This window comes from Phocoena phocoena, chromosome 1 (genome assembly GCF_963924675.1).
Source record: "Phocoena phocoena chromosome 1, mPhoPho1.1, whole genome shotgun sequence".
Classification (NCBI taxonomy): Eukaryota; Metazoa; Chordata; class Mammalia; order Artiodactyla; family Phocoenidae; genus Phocoena; species Phocoena phocoena.
In genome coordinates, this window is record NC_089219.1 from 160902096 (window position 1) to 160928538 (window position 26443).

The window sequence follows — 26443 nt, forward strand, 5'->3', positions numbered from 1 at the left end:
TCGAATAATAGACTAGCCACAGAGTGGAAACTCAAATTAGTTTCTTCTCTTTGGGGCAGCTGTGCCGCAGCCCTGGAAGAGGCCTGGGAATGCAGTGCTGAATAAGGTCTGGTCCTGCCTTGCCCAGCCTCAGCAGGCTCCTCTATTTGTAAAAACAGTTCATCTAGCTAGAATTTATTTTGGCATATGATTAAAAGTGAAGGTCTAAATAGATTTTTTTTCAAATTGCTGAACAGTTCAGTTTATTTACTTGAATTATTAGATCCACTTTATAATGTACTGCATTTTCTATAATTGAGTCTAATTTAGGCTATGTGTTCTGATCTATTGCCTTACCTCCTGATCATATATACTAGGACAATCCTATATTAATTGCTATCAATTTATAGTATGCTTTACTATCTGATAGAACTAGTCTCTTTATTACTCTTCTTTTTGAACATTTTAATTAAGAATTGAAGGCAGTATTCTGTGTAGATTGAATGGTGTAAGGAGGGGTCTGAATGGGGTAAGAGTTCCAGAGACAGACATAATAGCTCGGTTTGGAGGAGACAGCTGTTCCTTGAGAAGCTTCCAGGGCATTTGGCTATTCCTGCCCTAATGTGCTTGATCCTTCAAGTGATGCTGTTTCCCTTGAAGGGCAGACCAGCACCCCTTACCTCTGCTTGGCATGAATTAAAAGATTTAATTTGAAATTTTAGCACATTAGGTGGAGTGGAGGTCTGGTATTGTGACTGCCAGGCAGCCAGTGGGTTTTTTTTTAATCATTATGTAAAACATTATGAAATGGGCCCCTGCTGCTTTCCTCCTGGCTCTGAGGGGCAACCCTGGGGATTGGAATCAGACTTTCTGGGTTTATTCCTAGCTTTGTGACTGTAATTGATTTATTCTCTCTGTGCCTCAGTTTTTACATTTGCCACATAGGATTGATATAAGTAAGTAGTTCTCAAAATGGTTTGTATACCCCTGTGTATCCACAGGACTCTTTCAGGGGTCTGTGAAATCAAAACTATTTTCATAAAAAATCTAAGACAGTATTTGCTATTTTCATTCTCATTTTTCACAAGTGTATATTGGAGTTTTTCAAAAGCTACATGTGTGATATTGTAACAGATTGAATGCAGAACCAGATATGAGAATCCAGCTGCCTTCTGTTAAGCCAGATCTTAAAGAGATTTGCAAACATGTAAAACAGTGCCATTTTTCTAATTAAATTTATTTTTTGTTTTGGAAAATATAGTTATTTTTCATAAAAATTTTATTTGTGTAGGCATATAATGGGTTTATCATTATTTCTAAATGAATTAGTAAATAAATATTTTTAAACTTTGAGGTGTACTTTTTAGTATGGTAAATATAGATAAATATAACTCACACAAACAAAAGCTCTTTGTGGGTCTGAATAATTTTTAAGCGTGTAAAAGGGGTTCTGAGACCAAAAAGTTTGAGAACAGCTGTTGTCAGTGGACATTTTTAAAGCTCTTAGAACAATATTAACTTGGAACGAATTAGTTTGGGATTTAAAGCTTAGAACAATATTAGCTAGTATTATTATTCTACTTTATATTCTTTTTTTTTTTTCGGTACGCGGGCCTCTCACTGCTGTGGTCTCTCCCGTTGCGGAGCACAGGCTCTGGATGCGCAGGCTCAGCGGCCATGGCTCACGGGCCCAGCCGCTCCGCGGCATGTGGGATCTTCCTGGACGGGGGCACGAACCCGTGTCCCCTGCATCAACAGGCGGACTCTCAACCACTGCGCCACCAGGGAAGCCCTCTACTTTATATTCTTGAAGTACATAATTTAGATTTGACTTTCCTCTATTTAATCTGGATTAGCAATGTTATATTTTAGTCTCATAAGAACTTTTTACTTATGTCTGGGTGTCCTGTTTTGATCTTTTAAGTTCTGAAGCAGTTCATTTTATTTTCCATTTTCCTTGTTAAGTAGTTTTTGAAGGTTGCATCTTGAAAAACATTGAGGCAAGTTTTCAGTAGCATTAATTAGGGGCATTTTTATTTTGCCTCATACAAAACATAGACCATAATACATTTGACCTATATACATTTTCCTGCTCTATGTTTAGATTTCAATCAATAAGTGTGATTGAAAATTAAATTTTTGAATAGATAATATATACACATGGGGTAAAATTCTAAAGGTACAAAAAATATATAGTGATAGGTAAATCTCTTCACTTAGCTATCTGGTTCCCTTTTCTAAAGGCAAGATTTATTATGTTTCTCTAATTCTTCCACAGATAGTCCATGCAAGTACAAGTGTTTGTATGTATGTATGTATTTTTTATTGTGGTAAATATACATAACATAAAATTTACCATTTTAACCATTTTTTTTTTTTTTTGGCGGTACGTGGGCCTCTCACTGTTGTGGCCTCTCCCATCGCGGAGCACAGGCTCTCTCACGGGGCTAGCCGCTCCGCGGCATGTGGGATCTTCCCGGACCGGGGCACGAACCCGTGTCCCCTGCATCAGCAGGCGGACTCTCAACCACTGCGCCACCAGGGAAGCCCACCATTTTAACCATTTTTAAGTGTATAGTTCAGGGTATTGAGTTCATTCACATTATTTCCATCCATCTCCAGAACTTTATTTTCCCAAACTGAAACTCCATACCCTTTAAACAATAACTCCCCAGTCTCCCCTCTCCTAAGCTCCTGGCAACCACCATTCTACTTTCTATCTTTATGAGTTTGAGTATACTAGGTACCTCATGTAAGTGGAATCATACAGTATTTGTCCTTTTGTGTCTCGCTTATTTGACTTAGCATAATGTCTTCAAGGTTCATCCATGTCGTAGCATGTATCAGAATTCCATCCCTTAAGGCTGAATAATATTCCACTGTGTGTATATAACACATTTTGTTTATCCATCCATCTGTCCATGGACATTTGGGTTGTTTCCACCTTTTGGCTATTTGAATAATGTTGCCGTGAGCACTGATGTACAGCTGTCTTTTCAAGTCCCTACTTTTAATTCTTTGGTTGTGTAACCAGATGTCGAATTGCTAGATCATGTGGTAGTTCTATGTTTAATTTTTTGAGAAACCACTGTACTGTTTTCCACAGTGGCTGTTCCATTTTACATTCCCACCAGCGAAGCACAAGGCTCCAGTTTCTCCACATCCTTGCCAATACATTTTGTTTTTTAAAATAACCATCCCAATGGGTATAAAATGGAATCTTGTGGTTCTGATTTGCATTTCCCTAATGATTATGATATTGAACATATTTTCATGTACTTACTGGCCATTTGTACATCTTCTTTGGAGAAATGTCTACTCAAGTCCTTTTCCCATTTTTAAACTGGATTGTTTGGTTTTTTGACATTGAGTTGCAGGATGTGTGTGTATTTTTACCATAAGTGGTGAGATATTATATAAATCACTATGCACTTTGCTTTTTTCACCTATAAGTATATTTTGGTGACTATTCTTTTTTTTTTTTTTTTGGTGACTATTCTTTATTAGTACATAAAGAGCTTCCTCATTTCATTGTATGGATGAACCATAATATATTGAATTCATCTACCCTTGATGGATATTTAGGTTGTTTCTAGGCTTTTGCTATAACAGTCCATGTTGCAAAGAATATCTGAGTATGCATGTCATTTTGCAAAATTGAGACTTTTTCTCTAGGATAAATTCTTGGAAATATGTCAACTTGCATGAATATTTTTGGTAGGTGTTGCTATCTTGACCCTATATTCTCTCACATCATTATACAAGCATGCCTATTTCCCCACTCCCTCTTGAAGCTTAATTATCAAACTTTAGGACTTTTGCCAATCTGATATGTGAAAATTAGAAACTCAGTGTTAATTTTCATGTCCCTAATTATAGACATCTTTTTTCATGTCTAAAGACAATTTGTATTTTCCTTTGTTTGAACTGGCAGTTCATGACCTTTCCCCATTTTTCCATTTAGTGATTTACCTTTTAATACATGAAAGATCTTAGCCTTAGGCTGTGAAATGTATGCCACCTATTTTTTGACTATTTCTACTTTCATGTATTCAGAAATTTTAGAAAAATTAATCATATGACACACCTTGTGAGTATGGATTTAATTTTTGGAAACAAAAGTCATTAGAGTAGTTTTAATAGAATAAATTTAAGTTACCCTGAATAAAGCTAGTTTGGTAAAAAATAAAACCCACTCCACAAGGAATACCCCTAAAGTAAGCAAGCTTGAGAGTTTCCTGGTGGTCCAGTGGTTAGGATTTGGTGCTTTCACTGCCATGGCCCAGGTTCAGTCCCTGGTTGGGGAACTGAGATCCTTCAAGCTGCACAGCGCAACCAAAAAAAAAGGAGTAAGGAAGCTAATTTTTCCATGTAGCTGATAAATTTAATTTGAAAGTAGCTCTAATCTTGTTCACAAACATATCTAGTTTTTTATAATCTATGTTCTTTTCATCTTTGATTCTAGCAATAAAAGTACACTAGAGGGCTTCCCTGGTGGCGCAGTGGTTGAGAGTCCGCCTGCCGATGCAGGGGACACGGGTTCGTGCCCTGGTCCGGGAAGATCCCACATGCTGCTGAGCGGCTGGGCCCCTGAGCCATGGCCACTGAGCCTGCGCATCCGGAGCCTGTGCTCCGCAACAGGAGAGGCCACGACAGTGAGAGGCCCGCGTACTGCAAAATATAAAAATAATAATAATGTTGAGTTTAAAAAATAGCAGAAGGAAGTGAACGTTATGATAACCGCATAATGTAAATTTTAAATGTACAAAGTGATAGTCTATTGTTTATGAAGACAAATACATGCATGAGAGTGATAAACATTATCCTTAGAATAGTGGTTGCACCTGAAGATGGAGGGAGAGGGATGAAGAGTGGAATTATAGTTGTTTCTGCAATGTTTTATTGTTAGGGAACAAAATCTGAAGCAAATAAATGTGGTAAAATGTTAACTTCTGTTAAATCTTGGTATTGGATATAAGACCGTCTGTAATTTTTTTTGGGGGGGTGGGGGTGCACCGAGTGGCTTGTGGAATCTTAGTTCTCCGACCTGGGATTGAACCCAGGACCTTGGCAATGAAAGTGTGGAGTCCTAACCACTGCACCGCCAGGGAATTCCCTGTAATATTTTTTTTCTGTACTTTTCTCTGAAATAGTTCACAATTATACATAACAATAAATATTTTTAAAGAGTGGTTTATATCTTATTTCACCGTCTCACTTTGAAGTCGCTTTGTAAAAAATTGGTTTGCTTGTAATAGTCCTTCTGATGAACTGTGATTAAAGAATCACTTAAAGAAAGTTTAAAAAAATTATCCCGAATTCCACCTCTTGAAATAACAGTTATTAATGTCAGAGAACTATTATTCTAGATCTTTTTTATCCATGTGTAATAGGATAAATGGATAAAAGGGTGAGGAGTTAGTAAGAAAGAAGGAAGGAGGAAAGGGAGGGAAGGAAAAAGAAAGAAATTATGGAAGAAAAAAGTCTAGCGTATAATCTCCACAAGGACAGGGGTTTCTGTCGTTTTGTTCACTGCTGTATTTCAGCACCTAGAACTGTGTTTGGCATGTAGTAGATCACCAATAAAACATTAAATAAATGAAGAGACTATTCCTATAAAAATAAGATCACAATAATCATGATCTTTAAAAATAAAATTATTAATTTTACTTGAATGTGACACAAGAAAAAAATTAATTTAAATTGAAGAAATTGTGTAACCTCAAATGTTTGTTAGCCATGAGAGACATTATTTATGTTAAATTCAGAAAAGATAACAAGAAAAACATTAAGAGGTTGTAGTCACTGTGTTTTTTAAAAGAACTACCCATTTCAAATATAAAAGTATCAGTTGACTTCCTGCTGTAGAAGATGAGGGTGTTAGTACTTTCAAAATTCCTTCTACTTTTTCTCCCTCAGGCCCCCCCCCGACCCTCAGTTTATCTTAGGTATGTTATTATTAATATTTTTACATTGACAAGGTAGAATGTTCATACTTTAGTATCATGCCATCTTTTAGTATATTTTTCCCACAGTTCAATGGAATTTCTGCTAACCACCGTTTCCTCCTCCATCCTTGAATTCTTTGATTTATTTCTGTTGTCTAGATTCTCTTATTTGTTTTTTTTTTTTTCAGAAAGTGCTCATAGGTATTTTTCCCTGAGTTCTTTCATCTTTATTTTGTTTTTTAAATTTTTATTTTATATTGGAGTATAGTTGATTTACAATGTTATGTTAGTTTCAGGTGTACAGCAAAGTGATCAGTTATACATATACATATATCTATTCTTTTTCAGATTCTTTTCCCATATAGGTATTACAGAGTATTGAGTAGAGTTCCCTGTGCTATACAGTAGGTGCTTGTTGATTATCTATTTTATATATAGTAGTGTGTATATGTTAATCCCAAGAGTTCTTTCATCTTTAAAACATTTGCTTATACTTGAATACTTTGTATCTAAATGACATTTTATAAATTTATATTATTATTTTTAATGGCTACAAGGCATTTCATAGTTTGATATATCTCCTAATTTTGGAAATTTGGGTTATTTGTGATATTACATTACCATTGTATCAAGGCTAAAATTATTCATGTGGAATTGTTCAAAGATTTTATCCCTTTCCTAGAATGCCAAAAAATAAATCCTGTAAGCCCAAGTTATTTTTTACCTTTTCCTAAAGAGGAAGATTTTTATTATTGTTGCTGGGAGGTAGAGTATTTTGATCTACATAATTAAATTTTGACAGTAGGATGGTGGAGAGGATAAATAAGAAACTGCTATGGTCTGAATGTTTGTGTTTGCCCAAGTTTCATATGTTGAAATCCTACGCCCCAGTGTGATAGTGTTTGGAAGTGGGGCCTTTGGGAGGTGATTACGTCATGAAGGTGGAGCCCTCATGATTGGGATTAGTGCCGTATAAAAGAGACCAGAGAACTAGTTCATCCCTTCCACCATGTGAGGTTACAGCAAAAAGATGGCTAACTAGGAAGCAGATTCTCACCAGATACCAAATCTGCCTGTGCCATGATCTTGAACTTCCTAGCCTCCAACTGTGAGAAATAAATATATGTTGTTTATAAGCACTCAGTTTGTGGTATGTTGTTATAGCAGTCTGAACAAAGACAGAAACTCACTCTGTGAGACTGAAAGAAGAGTTTATTCAAGATGTTAAAGGAGAAAGTAAGCTTTGAGGGAGAGCAGTGGATCTTAAACAGTTACAGGATATGAAGAGAATGATCAGGAAAGGGAGTTAAAATTTGTTTTGAAAAATATTTTTGAATAAATAATATATTCACATGGTTAAAAATTCAAAGAGAACAAAGTACAGAGAAAAGTCCCTCTAAGCCCCTTCCACCAGCCATTCAAAACCCCTCCAAACTATACTAACAATGAAAGTACTAGTTTCTAGGGATTACCGCAGAAATATGCTATGCATATACAAGGGAATGCATATATATTATTTTCTTGCCTCCCCATTTTTTTTTTAACTCATACAGTTACATTCATAGTATGATAATGTTCTCATGGGATGGGGTCAAACCTATGCTGAAGTTTATTTTTATGGCTTCTCAGTGGCATTCAGGAGTCTGGAATGGATGTAGTTCTCCAGTTAATCTTAGGCTGAGTGCATAAATGTATTGGAGGGCATCAGAAAGGGTGTGGGATTCTAGGTATCCCACTAAACTATGTCTCAGGCTTTATAGATGGAAGTTGATTAATATGATGGCATTGTGACATAAAAATAGCACTTGGGTTCGGGCTGTCCTGTTCAGGGTACTCAATTGCCTGTTTTTAGAAAGAAGACTCTTTTTGTATTTTATCTTTGGAGGTCAGCTTTTCTTGACTCTGGATTGTAGGTATCTGTCTGTTGTACTTATTGTTATTATCTAGATCAGGTGCAGGGTTTGCTGTGTGTCTACAAAAATTGGGAGCCAGAGGCTCTCTGAGTATTGGTGGTCTCAGGGAGTGTACTTCCTGGGGCCTCTGGGCATATAATTCCTGTGGCCTCTGGGTGTGTACCCTCTGTGGCTTCCAAGTTCGTACTTCTGTGGCCTCAACCTGTTCTCTTTAACATCGAAATAAAATATTGGTTTCCATTTGAAAACTGCCAGCATTATTAAATGTGGAAGACTTGATACAAATGCATAACAAAGGACAGTTCATGGTAGTATCTTCATTAGCTTTGAAAGTTAGAGGGGACACACCCAAGAAGCATTACTGTCTGCTCAGATAGCCACAGGCATGTTTGGAAATCTGGCTCCCTGTCATCATTTTGTTGGTTGCACTCTTTCAGGTTGCCTGGGACCAGATAATCTTTTAAGTTTTCTTAGTTACTGAAGGATATTTTAAGGATCTATTTGGAAATAAGTGATATAAGAAGTAATTATTTCTTAAATCATAAGGATTAAGCAAAAAACTGCAGTGCATTCAAGCCTCTTGGCTCACTTAAGCGGTATTTGTTGCTGTTAAGGGAACACAGGGCACTAGTGTTTCAGCAGTCGCTTTGTGACTCCACTTCAACTCCACTTCTGGTAGCCTAACATGCTGGTGATTTGACTCATACACTTCTTTTTTAAATTTTTATTTTATACTGGAGTATAGTTGATTTACAACGTTATGTTAGTTTCAGGTGCTAGTTTCAGCAAAGTGATTCAGTTATACATATACATATATCTATTCTTTTTCAGATTCTTTTCCCATATAAGTTATTACAGAATATCGAGTAGAGTCCCCTGTGCTATGCAGTAGGTCCTTGTTGATTATTTTATATATAGTAGTGTGTATATGTTAATCCCCAACTCCTAATTTAGTGCCCCCCACACCTTTCCCCTTTGTTTACTCATATACTTCTATTCCCTGTCTTCCAGATTCTTCTTCCTACTTTGCTACTGACTAATTTAACCTCTGCTGTGTGTCTCCTGTCCCTCTGCTTCTTCTTACTCATGGCTTCTGATGCCTTCTCGTTCTGCTGTTTTCTCTCTCTCTGTTATTCCTCTTCCATCTCTCTTTCATCTGTATCTCTCTCTGTTTTTCTTCCTTTAAAACTCCCAAGGAAGAAGAGAGAAAAGTCCGCTTTGGCTATTTGTCAATATTGAGTAGAGAGTGCTTTTGTTGAGCAGTGCTCTTACAGTAGACAACTTCATAGGCCTCTCTTTTGTAGGCCTATAGAGAGAGAGATCATTTTTTGGTTAAGTAGCCATCTCTGCTTAAAGCAGCTGTGCCTAAGGAGGCAGATCAAATGGTACAAGACATAACAATATATACACTAAGAAACTCTCCAGAAGACTGTGGATCTGTCAGGTACCTTATTGCCTGTCTGGTATGGTGGCCCCCAAATCCTGATGAGGTGGTATAAGCTAACCCAATTTCTAGGCCACTTGGAACTCTGATAAACTCACTGGTTTCTTAACACCCCCTTTCCCTGATACTGTTAGTGGTTCATGTCATTTTGGTTGACTGTGGTGGAGATTGGGTGGTCTAATTCTGTTTGCTCTCTTCCTGAACATGGACTAAACTATAATTCCTGGAATCTCTTGCAGATACAGGGGGGGCTGGGAATTATGACTGAGTTTTGGCCAATGGGATGTAGGTGGAAGTGATGTGTGCCACTTCTAGGCCTGATCCATAAAAACCTCCACGTGTGATCTTTCAGGCTTTTCCCCCTTCTAGCTTGATACAGGCAAGCAGAGTGACGTTGGAAGTCATGTATTGAAAATGATAGAACCAGAAGATAGAAGGAGCTGGGTCCCTGAATGATTTTTTGGAGGAAAGCCATCTATTGATCAGGAAAACTCATTTTGAATTTAATATAAGCCACTTCTGTGACAATAGTATCATGCCACCGGATGTTGGTGTTTGTTATAACAGCGACCATTATCCTCACAGATTGTCCTCACTGAATTTTCTTCACAGGAACTCAAGGAAGGCTTTGGGGCCCCGAGGTATCTTACTAAGCTATATCCGAGGCTGAATGAAGTTGGTTGGTGGAGTGGCCCCTTCAGAGGGGGCTGCTGGGGTAGAGAAGAAGAGCCATCATTGTTTTGCTACTCCAGTCAAGCATGACATGGAGAATGTCTCCCTTTAAGACTTCTTCCACAAATCACAAGTTATAGATAACAGATACATTGTTTGAAATTGCCCCAAATTTATTTGGAGGGCAGTAGGTGTAACTAGTGGTTCCACCTTGAACACAGAGCAAGTAACTTTGTCTAAACTGTAGTCAACTGCAGCAGTGAAGTTGAGTGTTCTATGTATTCTAGATAGAGTGAATGACAGAGAGTGCATCCATTTCATCTACAGAGATAATAAGGCAAGATGTCCAAATCTGTGCTTTCCCTGGGGGGAGGTGAGAAAGACTGGACAGGTGTGGGTTCTATTCAGGTGGCTATGAAAGGGAGAAGATTCGGTTACAGTAGCAGGGTCCCAAGGAGCATGGGAACGCATTATTTTTGTCTTTGAAGGATTCAGAAACAAGTGTTTAGAGGTGCCACTGTATAATGCAGTAATGAAACCAGGCCAGAAGCCAGGCCATCAGCACTGTAATTCAAGGCAGCTCTTGGTTTATTTAAAGGCGTGGTAGCCACACCAGCTCCTAACCCATTGCCTTCTTCTATTTTAGTTTTTGAATTACTGAGAAGTGGCACTCAAATGTCTACTTTTTTCTGAAAACTATTGGTGCATTTTGTAATAGTTTCTAACCTTGAGAGCTCATTTTAGGCTTTCCTTTGCTAATTTAACTCTAGAAGTATTTATATTTTTAACTGAAAGCTTATAGTCTTGTCTCTCCTAAGTTATAAACTTACTAAAGACAAACCTGTGTAATATTTGGGTTCTGTAACGTGTACAGCCTTGTCTGTCTATATACAGCAGAAGGTATGTAACCAGTTGTGAGGAGTTATTAGGAAATGCATGTGTAAAGGTGGCTTAGGGGCCAGAGAGTGAGTGAGTGTTCGCTGCCCTAAGGAGACTGGATTCAGTTATGTAGGCAAGATAAATCCATAAATGTAGAGAATTGATAAGACTAGACTCGGGTTTTTAGAAAGGAAATTAGCTACAGGATGGTGGGTAGGTTGGCATGTGGACTACAGCAGTAGTTCCTAGTGCGGGGTGCACATTAGAATCACCTGGGGAGCTACAAACCTGGGACGCTAAAAACCCACAGAAAAATGAGCAGATTTGAACCAGAGACTTGAAGACCAAATTTCAGTGCTACAAAGTCTCACAGTTGCAGGTATAGACAAGGGTATAAGGAGCAAGAGGGATTCCCACACTGTGCTCAAAGGAATCTTAATTAGAACTTGGGAACATTTTCGGATGACCGTGTCTGTGCGGTGGCCTTACAGAGCTGTCCATAATAAGCCCCGATTGTTAGGACTGCAAGCGAAAGAGCAGCCTAGGGCTGGCGCTGAGAGGTCTCCAAGCTAACAAGGCCTGGTGGCTCTCCTGAGCACAGAGCCTAAAGCCAGGCAGAAACAAGGTTGCCTCCACAGGGGCAGGCATGGATAGTGTAAGTGCCTTAGCCACACCCTCACAAGTAATGATTCCTTTCCATAACTAAGCTTTCTTTGGCATTCACCCTGAACTCTGTATTCTGCTGAGTTATCCTCTCCCTGAGGCAGTGAACTTGGAATGCCCTAGCTGCCTAGGTTGCGGGGGAAGGGTACAAAGAATTATGGATGGAAAAGCCTCCATTATTATTGTAAACTACCCCACGGCACAAATGTCTCCCATATAAAACAAATAAAAACAACAGTTAAAACTTCTACCCAGTAACCCCCACCCCAGCTGATGTTCGTTCTTTCTCTTCATAACTAAGAATCTTAATAAAAAAAGGAGTTTGCTTTAGTGATAACCTTCACTCTGTTCATTCTTCAACATGCAGTTTGTAATTTGACTTCTATCTACCACCCCCATTCCCATTCTAACTGTGTTCCCTGAGGTCACCAATTGTCTTGTCCCTTGTTTTTCATGACATCACCTTTTGTTTTCATCCAACATCTCCAACTCGACTCTTCTTCTTAGATCCTTTTGGGGACAACTGTCCCTCTATTTGGCTTATTAATGTCCACAAGAGTTTCATCTCTGTCCATCTTTTTACTTTACACCCTTTCCTGGGAGATCTCATTCACACCCAAATTTGGAGCTCAACCTGGAAAAAATTTAAAGTCTATACACAATTCTTAGGTCAAAGGGGAAATTTTAGGACCATGAAATAGAAAACTTCTTGAAAATAACTATAATGGAAATGAGATATGAAAATGGAAATGACATCAGAATCTATGTGATATAACCAAATCAAAACTCATTAAATGCCTATATCAAGAAAAATAAAGGCATAAAAAAATGAATACGACATTCAACTCAAAAAGCTAGGGAAAAAGGGTAAACTGAGAGAAAGCAAAAGGGAGGAATGAGAGAAGATAAAAACAGAATTAACGGGGCTGGAAATCAGGGAAATAGTAGGAACTAATAAATAAAATGAAAAACTGTTTTTTGGTAAAAGGCTAAAAAAAAGATAAACCAATGGCAATTTTTTTTTTTAAAGGAGGCACAAATGCACAGATGACTTTGTGGAAATAACCATCAAAACAGAGGAAGTTTTAAAATATCATAAGAGAGTGGTTTGTACAACTTTATAAGCAAATTTGAAAATCTAGCTGAAAAAGGCAACTTTCTAGTTAAATATAATTTGTCAAAGCTTATCCTAGTCTTGTGTACCTGGATTGGAACACTTAATATTGTCAAGATGACAATACTCCCCAAATTAATCACCAGATTCAACACAATCCCTATCAAAATCCCAGCTGCCTTTTTTTTTTCTTTCAGTAATTGACAGGCTGATCCTAAAATTCATATGGAATTGCAAGGGACCTAGAATAGCCAAAAACAATCTTGAAAAAGAAGTTGATCTCACACTTCTTATTTCAAAATCTACTTCAAAGCTACAGTAATAAAGACTCTGTGATACTGGCATATGGCATAAGGCTAGACATGTAGATCAGTGGAACAGAGTTGAGAGTCTAGAAATAAACCCTTACATTTATGGTCAATTGATCTTCAACAAAGTTGGCAGGTCAATTCAGTGGAGAAAGTATAGGGTTTGCAACATATGGTGCTGGTACAACTGGATATCCACATGCAAATGAATGAAGCATACCATATACAAAACTTAACTCAAAATAGAGGAAGAAACATAAACGCTTGGAAGAAAATATAGGTGTAAATCTTTGTGACCAAGGATTAGGAAGTGGTTTCTTAGATATGACACGTGACGCATAAACAGCCAAGGGAGAAAAAATAGGTAAGTTGGATTTCATCAGAATTCAAAACTTCTGTGCTTCAGTGGACACCATAAAGAAAACAAAAAGACAACCACAGAAAGGGAGAAGATATTTGCAAATTATATATCTGATAAGGGTCCAGCATCCAGAATATATAAGAACTCCTATATCTCAATAAAAATACAAATAACCCATTTATAAAGTCGGTAGAAGATTTGAATAGGTATCTCTCCAAAGAACACATTTAATGGCTAATACACACATAAATATGTGCCAAACATCGTTAGTTGTTAGGGAACTGGAAGTCAAAACCACAATGAAATACTTCAGATCTACTAGGATAATTTTAAAAAGTAAAGTAACAAATGTTGGTGAGGATGTGGAGAAATTGCAACCCTCATGCTCTCCTGGTGGGAATCTAAAATGGTGCCGCCACTTTAGAAAACAGATTTGTAGTTCTTCAAAAATACAAACATAGAGTTACCATATGACCCAGGAATTTCATTCCTAAGTATATACCCAAGAGAAATGAAAAAATATGTCCACATAAAAACTTGTGTATGAATGTTCATAACAGCTTTATTCATAATACTCTCAAAGTAGAAACAATTCAAATTTCCATCAACTGATGAATGGATAAGGAAATGTGGTATATCCACATAATGGATATTATTCAGCCATAAAAAGTGAATGAAGTACTGATACATGCTACAGCATGGATGAACCTTGAAAGCATTATGCTAAGTGAAAGAAGCCAGACAAAAAAGGCCATATATTGTATGACACTTATATGAAATGTCCATAATAGGCAAGTCCATAGAGACAGACAGTAGATTAATGATGGCGAGGAGGTATGGGGAGAGGAGAATGAGAAGTGACTGCTAACAGGTATGGGGATACTTTTGGAGGTGATGAAAATGTTCTAGGATTAGTAGTGGTAATGGCTGCTCACCATTGTGAATACACTGAAAACCACTGAATTATACACTTTAAAAAAAGTCAATTGACGAAAATAAAAAGTGAAACAAAACAAACAGAGAAACTGATCCCAGTAATGGTAGAAAATCTAAACACACTAAATTACATAGAATCAGTAGGCAAGTTTTCAAAGAGGTCTTTCAGGGCTTCCTTGGTGGCGCAGTGGTTAAGAATCGCCAATGCAGGGGACACGGGTTCAAGCCCTGGTCTGGGAAGATCCCACATGCCGCAGAGCAACTAAGCCCGTGCGCCACAACTACTGAGCCTGCGCTCTAGAGCCTGCGTGCCACAACTACTGAAGCCCGCATGCCTAGAGCCTGTGCTCCGCAATAAGAGAAGCCACTGCAGTGAGAAGCCCACACACCGCAACCAAGAATAGCCTCCACTTGCCACAACTAGAGAAAGCCTGCGCACAGCAACAAAGATACAATGCAGCCAAAAATAAAAATAAATAAAATAAATAAATTTTTAAAAAAAGACCTCTTTCATAAAAAGGCTTAAATCCAGATGGTTTCATATAATTTTTTCAAACCTAAAAATATTTTACTCCCAATGGTACTTAATCTCTTCTGGAAAATAAGAAGAAAAACTTTCAAGTTCTTTTACTGAAGTGACTATCATATTGATACCTAAAACTTAATAAAGATTGAATTAAAAAACCCTACAAAGCAGTCTTACTTATGAACATCTATACAAGAATTATAAATAAAATACTTGCAACAAAATGCAATAGCATATTAAAGCAAAATGGGATTTATATCAGGAATGAAAGAATAGTTCTGTGTTGGGGAGTGTATTAATGTATTTCATCATATTAGTAGACCTGAGAAGAAATAGCGTAGGATCATATTTATAGATACTTAAGAGGCATTTGACAGACTTCAGCACACATTCATCATTTTAAAGACATGTATATCTTTAAAATACAGAGAGAGAGAAGGAAAGAGAAAGAGAAGAGATTTATTTTAGGAATTGGCTCATGTAATTATGTAGGCCAGGAAGTCCCATGATCTGCCATCTGCAAGCTGGAGAATCAAAAAGCCAGTGGTATAATTCATTCTGAGCCTGAAGGCCTGAGGACCAGGGGATGGTTGTTCAAGGACAGGAGAAGATGCATGTCTCAGCTCAAGCAAAGAGAACAAATTTGCCCTTCCTCTGCTTTTTTGTTCTATTCAGGACCTCAACAGATTGAATGATGCCCACTTAAGTTGGGGAGGGCAATCTTCTTTACTAGGTCTACAAACTCAAATGCTAGATTCTGGAGACACCCTGACAGATGCACTCAGAAATAATGTTTTACCAGCCAACTGGGCATCCCTTAAGCCCAATCAAGTTGACACATAAAATTAGCCATCACACGCAATGAAATAGATTTTGAGGAAATAGTTCTGTAACATGAAATATGTATATCTCAGCCTAAAATCCAGTTTCTTACTTAATGAGGACACACAATCAGCATTTCCATTAAATTCGGGAACAACATAAGAATATCCATATTCCCCATTATTATTTAGTATTAGAGGCTTTATCTTAGCCAGCAGTTAGACAAGTAATAACAGAGGCGTAAGTATTGGACACAAAATGGTAGAATGTAGAAAAGGTAGAAGAAAGAGAACTGTCTCTATTTGCAGATATGAAATCATGAAATATCTAGAAAACCCAAAAAATCAGTGGAAAAATTACTGCACAGAAAAAGAAAGTTTAATGAAGTTGTAGGAAATGAATTTAATATACAGAAAGCAAAAGATTTCATTTATACCAATAATGACCAGTTAGGTGATATAATGAAAGGTAAGACCCATTTACAATAGCACCAAAAAAGTTAAAATGTATAGACATAAATATAACAAAAAAATACAGTGCTACATTAGGAAAACCTGAAAAATATATAAAAATAGACTTGAACAAATGGAAAGATGTACCGTGTTTTTGGATAGGAATACTTGAAATCACAAATATGTCAAGTAGTCCTAAATCAACTTATAAGCTTAATATAATAAACACAGTTAAAATACCAACAAATTCTTTTCTGGAGCAAGACAAGTGAATTTAATGTTCGTATGAAAAAATGGATAAGTAGAATGGCCAAGAAAATGCAGATAAAGAAGAGCAAAGAGGTAAATTTAGCTTTATTTGATATTAAAACATATTACAAATCCTTTACAATTAAAAGAGTATGGCATAACAGACCAATGAAATAGAACAGAAAATTCAGAAATAGTCCCAAGTGCCAGTGGAAAGGTAATACATGATATAGGTGACATCTCCAGTAAGTGGGGAAAAGATAGACTTAACAACTAGATAGCCATTTAAAAACATATAAAATTAGGTCTGTCCTTCAGGTTGTATACCAAGGTAAAGTCTATATGCAACAAAAATCTAAGTGTAAAACATAAAATCTTACAAGTATTAAAAAAATATGTGGATGAATTCCTTTATGAACTTGGCGTAGAGAAAATGACTCAAAATAAAATCCAGAAGTAAAAAGATTGACACATTCTGCTTAAAAGTTTTTTTTTCAAGCTAAAAACACATTGAAAAATCAAGAGATAAATGACAACTTGAGAGAATGTTATATTGCAAATGGCTAATATCCCTAATATGTAAAAGTGGTAACTCTTTAAAAATGTCTGATTATCCAGAAATCTCCATTGTTTGCCCATAGAGAAAAAAGGAACTTAGTATGCCATTATTTTAAAATTTAATCTTTTTAAAAACATTTTATTTTGAAATTAATTTTAGAGTTACAGAAATGCAAAAATAGTACAGAGTATTCCTGTGTATCCTTCAACCAGCTTCTTCTCATGGTCATATCTTATATAACCATAGCACAGTTATCAAAATCAAGAAATTAACATTTGTTCAAAACCATGAACTCCACCTATAGATCTTACTGATTTGTACCAGCTTTTCTACTAATCTCCTTTCTCTCTTCCAGGATCCAGTGCAGAATCCTATGTTGTATTTGGTTATTGTATCTCTTTAGGTCGTCCATTCTGTGACAGTTCTTCAATCTTTCTGTCTTTCATGACCTTGATACTTGTGAAAAGTATTGCTCAGTGATTTTGTAGAATGTCCCTCAGTTTGGGTATGTCAGATGTTTTGTCATGCATAGACTGAAGTAATGCGTTTTTGGCGAGAAATACCATAGAAATGATTTTGTATTTTTCTCAGAGCACCATGGCTGGGGTACTTGATGTTGATATATCTCAGTGCTGATGTTAACCTTGCTCTCTTGGTTAAGGTAGTGTCTGCCAGATTTTCCCCACTATAAGGTTGTTATTTTCCCCTTTGTATTTAGTAAATATCCTGGGGAGATATTTCAAGGCCATGCAAACATCCTATTTCTCCTCAATATTTGCCCACTAATTTTAGCATCCATTGGTTGATTTTATCCATAACAATGATTACTGTAGTGTTTGCCCAATGGTGTTTCAGTGTTATCTCTTAAGCTTTTTATTTGTTTCCTTTGTTTGGGCAGTGAGCAGCCATTTGGCCATGTTGAATTTGGAATTATTTAGCCCTTTTACAACAATGAAAAATGTTTTAGTCAATTAATTTAGTAAACATTTATTAAACCCTTGTTATAACCAAAACATCCATGAGAAAAATGCAGAAGGCATAGTGATTCAGATCTGCATCTGAGTCTTTTTCTCTGTCACTACTTTTCATCCCAAATTACACTAACCACCATGATTTGTTCTAAGAAGGTGTTATTGCAAAGAATGCTGAGAGACAGAATCTCAGGAGTCAGAGGTTGGGGACCAGCTTCCAGTTCTGCTCCATACTAGTCATGTTCCTATAGGGTGGGTCAAGTGACTTCTCTGAGTTCCAGTTTCCTTATTTTTAAAGTGGGTATTATAATATGGATTGATGTGAGAATTAAATGAGTGAATGTATAGAAAAGTATTCATTTATTATTCAGCATATATTTACTGAGTCCCTATTAGGTGTGAGCTCCTTCTGAGTGTTGAAATACAGCAGTGAAAGGCTTCTGTCCTTATGGAACTTGTATTTTAGAAAGAAGAGACAGACAGTATACAAGCAAACAGATAAATAGATATAATTTCACATAGTAATAAGTGCTATAACAGGATGGGGTAATAAAATGTGCTATAAATTAAAAATAGGATGATGTATTAGAGAAGGAGGGGTGATTAGGTGGGATGGAACAGTTTAAACATTCTGGTCAGGGAGAGTTTCTCTGGAGGTAATTTTTTTTTTTTTTTTTCTATGTTACGCGGGCCTCTCAATGTTGTGGCCTCTCCCTTTGCGGAGCACAGGCTCCAGATGCGCAGGCTCAGTAGTTGTGGCTCATGGGCCTAGTTGCTCCGCGGCATGTGGGATCCTCCCAGACCAGGGCTCGAACCCATGTCCCCTGCATTAGCAGGCAGATTCTCAACCACTGCGCCACCAGGGAAGCCCAAAACATGTCTTCTTATACATTATTTCATTTATCTTTGAAGCAAACCCTGAAGTAGGTGTCATTATGGAGAAACTGATATTTACAGAGGTTAAGCGACTCACCCAGAGTCACAACTCCTTCTCTTCTGTGTGACACTAAAGAAGCAAGTACTGTGCTGGGTGCAAGGAAGGAGATAAATAAAATCACACTTCCTTGCCTTTCTCCTTATCCTCTTTGTTGATCCCTGGCCTCCACAAAAACCCACATACCTAGATAAGCAATTCTGAAAGGATTCTTCTCCTGATGGTTGCCCAGGTAGTTTTTTTTTCCCTTCAGGCCTCTGCCTTGTTTTGTTTGTTGTTGTTGTTAGTACGCGGGCCCCTCACTGTTGTGGTGTCTCCCGTTGCGGAGCACAGGCTCCGGACGCGCAGGCTCAGCAGCCATGGCTCACGGGCCCAGCCGCTCCGCGGCATGTGGGATCTTCCCGGATCGGGGCACGAACCCGTGTCCCCTTCATCGGCAGGCGGACTCTCAACCACTGCACCACCAGGGAAGCCCTGGAGGTAATTTTTGAGTTAAGATCTTTAAGATTAGGAGACAGCCATGTGATGAACTGGGGGAGAGCAAATATGAAGGCCCTATGAAGAGAAGGGGTTTGTGTGTTGGAGAAAACCGAAAAAAAAAGCAGTGTAGCTGTGAGGAGAGTGGTATAAGATCAAGTCAGAAAGGTCAGCAGGGACCAAATTAAGTGGAGCCTTGTAGGTCATGAAAGTGAGTTTAGATTATCAGTGCATTGGAGAGCCACTGGAGGGCCTTAAGCAGAGGAGATGCGTGCTGTGGTTTTCACTTTTAGAAGGTTGTTCTGGCTGCTGTGAGGAGAACGCGTTGAGGTGATTGGTAAGAGCGGAAGCCGAATGACTACCTGAGGCCTATGGCAGCAGTCCAGGCAAGAATGGTGGTCAGAGAATGATGGTGAGAGTAGGAGTATAGTAATAATTATTATTCTTGCTATGGGCTGAATTGTGTTCCCCCACAAGTTATGTCTCCAGTGCCCAGCACCTCAGGATATAATCTTATTTGGAGATAAGGTCTTTAAAGAAGTGATTAAGTTGAAATGCGTGCATTAGGGCAGGCCCTAATCTAATCTGATTTGTGGCCTTACAAGAAGAAATTTGAACACACAGAGAGATACCAGGGATGCAGGCACACAGAGGAAAGACCATGTGAGGACACAGCAAGAGGACAGGTATATGCGAGGCAAGGAGAGAGGCCTCAGAGGAAACTAAACCGGCCAGCACCTTGATCTTGGACTTCTAACCTCCAGAACTATGAGAAAATAAATTTCTGTTCTTTAAGCCACCCAGTCATGGTCTTGTGTTATGGCAGCCCTAGTAAACTAATACAGTTATGATAATGATGATGGTGATGATGATGGTGGTGGTGGTGGCGATGGTGATTTTTTTCTTTTAATAAATTTATTTATTTATGGCTGCATTGGGTCTTCGCTGCCGCATGCAGGCTTCTCATTGTGGTGGCTTCTCTTGTTGCAGAGCACGGGCTCTGGGTGTACAGGCTTCAGTAGTTGTGGCACATGGGCTCAGTAGTCGTGGCTTGCGGGCTCTAGAGCGCAGGCTCAGTAGTTGTGGCGCAAGGGTTTAGTTGCTCCATGGCATGTGGGAATTTTCCAGACCAGGGCTCGAACCTGTGTCCCCTGCATTGGCAGGTGGATTCTTCACCACTGCGCCACCAGGGAAGTCTGTGATTTCTTGATAGTATTTATCACTGCCTAAAATTATCTCATACTTATTTGGGTGTGTGTGTGTGTGTGTGTGTGTGTGTGTGTGTGTGTGTACTTTCTCCTACCGGATTGTGAGTTCCATGGTTAGAGCAGGGACCTAGTCTATTTAATTCATGACAGTAACCACAGTGCTTAGGGCAGTGTCTGAGCCATAGCAGATGTAAAAGTAAACATGTCATTAACTTATTTATTTATTGTTTCTCTCTATATAATGTCCAATATTTTATAGACCTTTTTTTTTTATGAATACACAGTAGATCCAGAGTTCCTCATTTGGAGGCTGTGAACTGTAGCTCATACGAAACTATAAGAAATAACAGAAGATTTTCAGAAAGCATATTTTAGCAGTGGAAGAATGATCCTCACTTATTATAGGGAACTTTGGAGAAAGAGGCCTTTTCTTTTTTCTCTTTTTTTTGGCTGTGCTGTGCGGCATGCCTGATCTTAGTTCCCGACCAAGGATCGAACCTGTGCCCCCTGCAGTGGAAGCACAGAGTCTTTTTTTTTTTTTTAATTCAAGTATTTTATTCACAGTAAAGTGATTCAGTTATACATATATACATTCTTTTTTGTATGCTTTTCTATTATGGTTTATCCTAGGATATTGAATATAGTTCCCTGTGCTATGTAGTAGGACCTTGTCATTTATCCATTCTATATATAATAGTTTGCATCCGCTAATCCCAAACTCCCATCCATTCCTCCTCCACCCCCCTCCGCCTTGGCAACCACAAGTCTGTTCTCTATGTCTGTGAGTCTGTTTCATAGATAAGTTCATTTGTGTCATATTTTAGATTCCACATATAAGTGATATCATATGGTATTTGTCTTTCTGACTTCCTTTGCTTACTATGATAATCTCTAAGTCCATCCGTGTTGCTGCAAATGGCATTATTTCATTCTTTTTATGACTGAGTAGTATTCTATTGTATAAATGTATCACATCTTCTTTATCCATTCATCTGTCGTTGGACGTTTAGGTTGTTTCCATGTCTCGGCTATTGCGAACAGTGCTGCGCGAAGTCTTAACCACTGGACTGCCAGGGAAGTCCCGAGGCCTTTCTTTGAACAGAGTAGTTCTGTTAAATAAGGAGATGAGGCATTATTTCAGCTTCATGTCATGGCTTTGCCAGAATAAGCTTAGTCTGTGAAAAAATGCCTTCCACGAGGCCAAGGTCTTTGTTTTGTTTTCTATTCTACCTGACAGTAGTGTTCAAAAATATTTATTGAATAAATAAAAATCATTTTCAAATCCTTCTTTGTTCCTTCTTATACATTTTTGAATTGCTTTAAACATTTTCTCATACTTAGCCTAGTATCAGCTATTTCATAGAGGAGGTACAGTATTTTGCCTATTCTCTTCTCCCTTAGAATTGCAGTTATCCTGAATCAGGTTTTCACTTTGTGGTCTTTTTGACCTTAGACTGCCCTTAAGCTGAAGACTCACAACCTAGCTCAATGCCACTGGCTCCACCTTGTGTCAGGAACATGATACTGCACTCACCAAAACGCAGCCTACCAAGAGCCAGCCTGCCCCTGGCCAAACATTTTAAAGTGGTCCAATTGCCGTATGTAAATTAAATGATGATGCCACTATTGGACAACCTTATTGTGACTCATTTGTTGTGAAATGATTTCACCTCCATATCTACTACTCTGTATATAGTGCAGCTATGGAAACAAATTCTTAACCAAAGTTAAACCAGTATTTAACCAAAAAGGCTTTTGGAGTTAGTTTGCAGTTCTTATCAATGTAAGAGAAATCTACTCTGATAAAAGAAGTGTCTCTGCAGATTATAAGGACTTTATTTTTTATAAATGTATTTATTTATTTTTTCAGCTGCGTTGGGTCTTCGTTGCTGTGCACGGGCTTTCTCTAGTTGTGGCGAGAGGGGGCTACTCTTCGTTGTGTGGGCGGGCTTCTCATTGAAGTGGTTTCTCTTGTTGTGGAGCACGGGCTCTAGGCGGGGGATTCAGTAGTTGTGGCTCACAGGATCTAGAGTGCAGGCTCAGTAGTTGTGGCGCACGGGCTTAATTGCTCCACGGAATGTGGGATCTTCCTGAACCAGGGCTCAGACCCGTGTCCCCTGCCTTGGCAGGCGGATTCTTAACCTCTGCGCCACCAGGGACGTCCCTCATGGAATTAAAAAAAAATTACCAACACCTCAATTTTGGTAGGGCTTTCAGAGAAAATGAAAATCAGTTGTTTCACTTGAAGTCCTTAAAATCGGACTTCACTGAAAAAAGTCCATGAAATTGATTTAAAAGGAAGAAAATTTTTTTTCCAAAAGAAAAAGTTTTTTGTTTTTTTTTTACATAGGTTGTATTCGTTTCTGGTTTGTGTATATGGTAGAACACAAGTGAGTTGGTCCTAACCGCACTGGTTGTTCAGGAGATGCATCTGTCTAGAAATGGCAGGGCAGAAGTCACTTGACCTTTTGAATGACGTGGTTGGGACTCACAGGATCAGTGGTGTGCTGGAGTGAAATCATGTTGACTTGTACCAGCTCACAAGAACTGATGAGTAAGTTTTCAGGAATCCTGCAAGCCACTGTCAAAACCTAACTCATAAAAAATAAGTTATATAAACTTACAAGTAAACGACACTAAAAGCAAATGTGCTCGCGTGGGCAGCACTTAGGCTAAAATTGGAATGGTATGGAGAAATTAGTGTGGCTCCTGCACGAGGGTGACACACAAAGTTATAAAGCATTCTATACTTTTCCAAGTTGTTCTATGTAAAATAAATATTTTTATTACCAGTGAAAAATAACAAAAGTAACAAATACTCAAAACTTACCACTTCCTAATTACTCTACTACGTTTTTGTCTTGTTTACGCTCTGGAGATGACTTATGTCTGCTGTATGGTGAGGGTACCATGTGATGGTATGCTATTGTGCATCTCTTCCCAGCTCCGCCTTGAGTGACATCAGATTGGCATCTTTAAACTGACTGATAGAGATGCAAACGCTCCTGATCAGGGCTTTTCCTCCTGAGGAACCAGTTGACCACATGCACACTCCTGTACACAAATGAGTTTGTTTATGCCTTCTCTCTCTCTCTACTCTTCCAAAAGCCTGACAGAAAGACTTTAGAAGAATTACTAAAATTTAAAAACTTTTAATTTTATTTTACTACTTTGACGTCAATATGTTTTTTAAATAGTTTTTTTAAAGGTGACTTTAATAATTTCAAGTACTTTAATAATTTTAATAATATTAAAATTATTTTAAAAGGTTAGTTTAAAATAATTTTTGGGCTTCCCTGGTGGCGCAGTGGTTGCGAGTCCGCCTACCGATGCAGGGGACACAGGTTCGTGTCCCGGTCTGGGAAGATCCTACATGCCACGGAGCGGCTGGACCCACGAGCCATGGCCGCTGAGCCTGCACGTCCGGAGCCTGTGCTCCGCAACGGGAGAGGCCACGACAGTGAGAGGCCCGCGTACCGCAAACAAGAAAAAAAAAAATTTCAATCAATTCACTTGATTCAAAATCTTATTCAGTAGAAGTTAAATAGGTTAATCAACCTTAATATTATATATAATTCTATCAATTACTTTCTTATTTCATATTTTTATTTCATTTTCTAGTTCCTGTCAACTATCTTATTTCCTCTTATTTCTGAACTTCTTTCTTTTATTTTCATTAAGCGTTGACATTTCTATTTCTTGCCTCCTAAAACTATATTTTCACCGCTTTCAGTGTTTTCTTACGTTTTCCTTTTTAGATCTCTTCCTTTTCAGACCTCTCTCTTCCTAAAAAATTAATGGTCTGGTCTTTTTCTGGCCTCTGTTCTTTCTTGCATTTTTCTTTTTTTCTTAGCTCACCTTTAGGAGCCTTACAACACATGGGGCTGAATGTTCACAATATGGTTTTCTTCAGAATGGCCAAGGTCTCAGCCCCACCCAGATCCATCTTGAGTTCTTCAGAGCCCACCTGACCCTTATGCTGCGTCCCGTGTTCTTGGCACTAGGATTATAATGTGAGAGGAGCCCAGGGGATCATTTGGTCTTTGGTGCCTCAGGACCTGCGAGAAAAAGAGAAGCTCCGAGTTACCTTTGCTTCTGCTGTCATTTCCCTTTACAGTCCTCTTGAGGACTCTATTTAGGAACCCCAGAGGCCTCTTGAAATATGACACCTCATCCGGTATCATTTGAAAAAAGAGCACACAAGAGAGGAAGGGGCTATGAGTGTTTAAACATCACCTCCCTTCTCCACCTCACTTGCCTTTGCATTATTTTCTTCTCCGTCACCCTCTCTGTGGCCTTTACAGGGCGGTGCAGTCAACCAATGGCCACAGAAAGCCACCTCCTGTTGAGCTGCCTTATGGGTCAGAGGCTGATCTGACTGTTCCGCTGGGATGTGCTACTCATCTTTAGAGAGCTTGAACCCAGTGCTTGTTACGGTCACTCATAAGGGGCAGGACAGGAATAAAGACACAGATGTAGAGAATAGACTTGAGGACACGGGGAGGGGGAAGGGGAAGCTGGGACGAAGTGAGAGTGTGGCATGGACATATATACACTACCAAACATAAAACAGATAGCTAGTGGGAAGCAGCCGCATAGCACAGGGAGATCAGCTCGGTGCTCTGTGTCCACCTAGAGGGGTGGGATAGGGAGGGTGGGAGGGAGACGCAAGAGGGAGGGGATATGGGGATATATGTATACGTATAGCTGATTCACTTTGTGGTACAGCAGAAACTAACACACAATTGTAAATCAGTTATACTCCAATAAAGATGTTAAAAAACAAACAAACAAAAAAAAACCCAGCCCTTTTCCTGCAGCAGCAGGAACAGTTCCCCGTGCTGCCTTCTCATTGTTTGGTCGAGGGATGAAAAGGGCTCCATCCTTTTCATATGCTTTTCTTTTACCTGAAAGAATGGTAGACTGGTATCCAGCTTCACCTCTACTTGTACTTCATGAAACAGAATATTTTAGATCTATCATCTCGCTAAGTTTTCAATATTAAATTCTAAAATAATGAGGAAAAATGTTGTAACTAATATATTTTATTGTGAAACTGAGGGCGAAGACATCCTTAATAATCAGCTTTTCAAGCCAAAATGGTAAAAATAGTATAACATGAAAGAACAAATTGTTTTATGAATAGTTTATACAAGGCAGAATTTCTTACTACTTTGGTTTTGATTATGAGAATGAAATGAAGTTTAAAAAACTTCAGGCTTATGGACGAATAGTAAATGGTACGCTGAACCCTTGTGTACTTTCACTCAGATTCACCAATTTTTAACATTTTGCCACACTTGCTTTTGATTGTGTGCACTTTCTCCATATATATGTACATATATATTAATATGTATGTACATGTATATATTTATATGTATGTATTTATGCATTTTATTATTATTTTCCTTTTGCTGGACTCTTTGAGAGTAAGTTGTAGGCACTGGGACCTTTTCCCTTAAATACTCTGGTGTGTATCCTCTGAGAACAAAAGCATTCTCTTTTATAAGCCACAGGTTTTGTGTGTCTGTGTTTTTAAAAATAATCTTAGAGTCAGACCACATGGGGAGAACTTTAAGAAGCCATTTGGCTCCTTCCCCTGCTTCTTGCAGGTAAATTCCTAAACAGTACAAAGTTGATATTTTCCAGGAGTGATAAACACAGATTCCTACGTAGAGCAGGCCTGTAATATAAGTGTGTGAATCAGAAGTGTAGGACAGTTCTCATGATATTTATGTATGTCCCCTCTAAACAAAGAAGCAAACCAATGCTATGCTAAACAAAGCCTTATCTGAGGGCCACATTTGTTCTTTGTGTCATCAGTTTGTGATCCCTGGATCTATCTTCAAGGCTCTCATAGGGTGGCATATCCACAGCTTTCTTTAGAAGCACCTTGTTATAGTCAAGAAGTTCTCCTTTAAGCCTAACTAAATGCTCAGTTGAGATTTATGAGGACAGCAGTGTACAGGGGTTAAGAGTATAGATTCTAACTTGTGTGTGTCTGAATCCCATTTCCACTATTTACTAG

General features: G+C 38.3%; 1 protein-coding gene and 1 non-coding gene across 2 annotated transcripts in view; both read left to right on the forward strand.

The window, feature by feature from the left end:
* Positions 1-26443, forward strand: part of EFCAB2 (EF-hand calcium binding domain 2) — a 127777-nt gene that overhangs the window by 72485 nt on the left and 28849 nt on the right. The gene's annotated exons all lie outside the window — the stretch shown is intronic.
* Positions 23064-23169, forward strand: LOC136140630 (U6 spliceosomal RNA). The gene has a single exon (XR_010657639.1). It is a non-coding gene; the product is annotated as a U6 spliceosomal RNA (small nuclear RNA).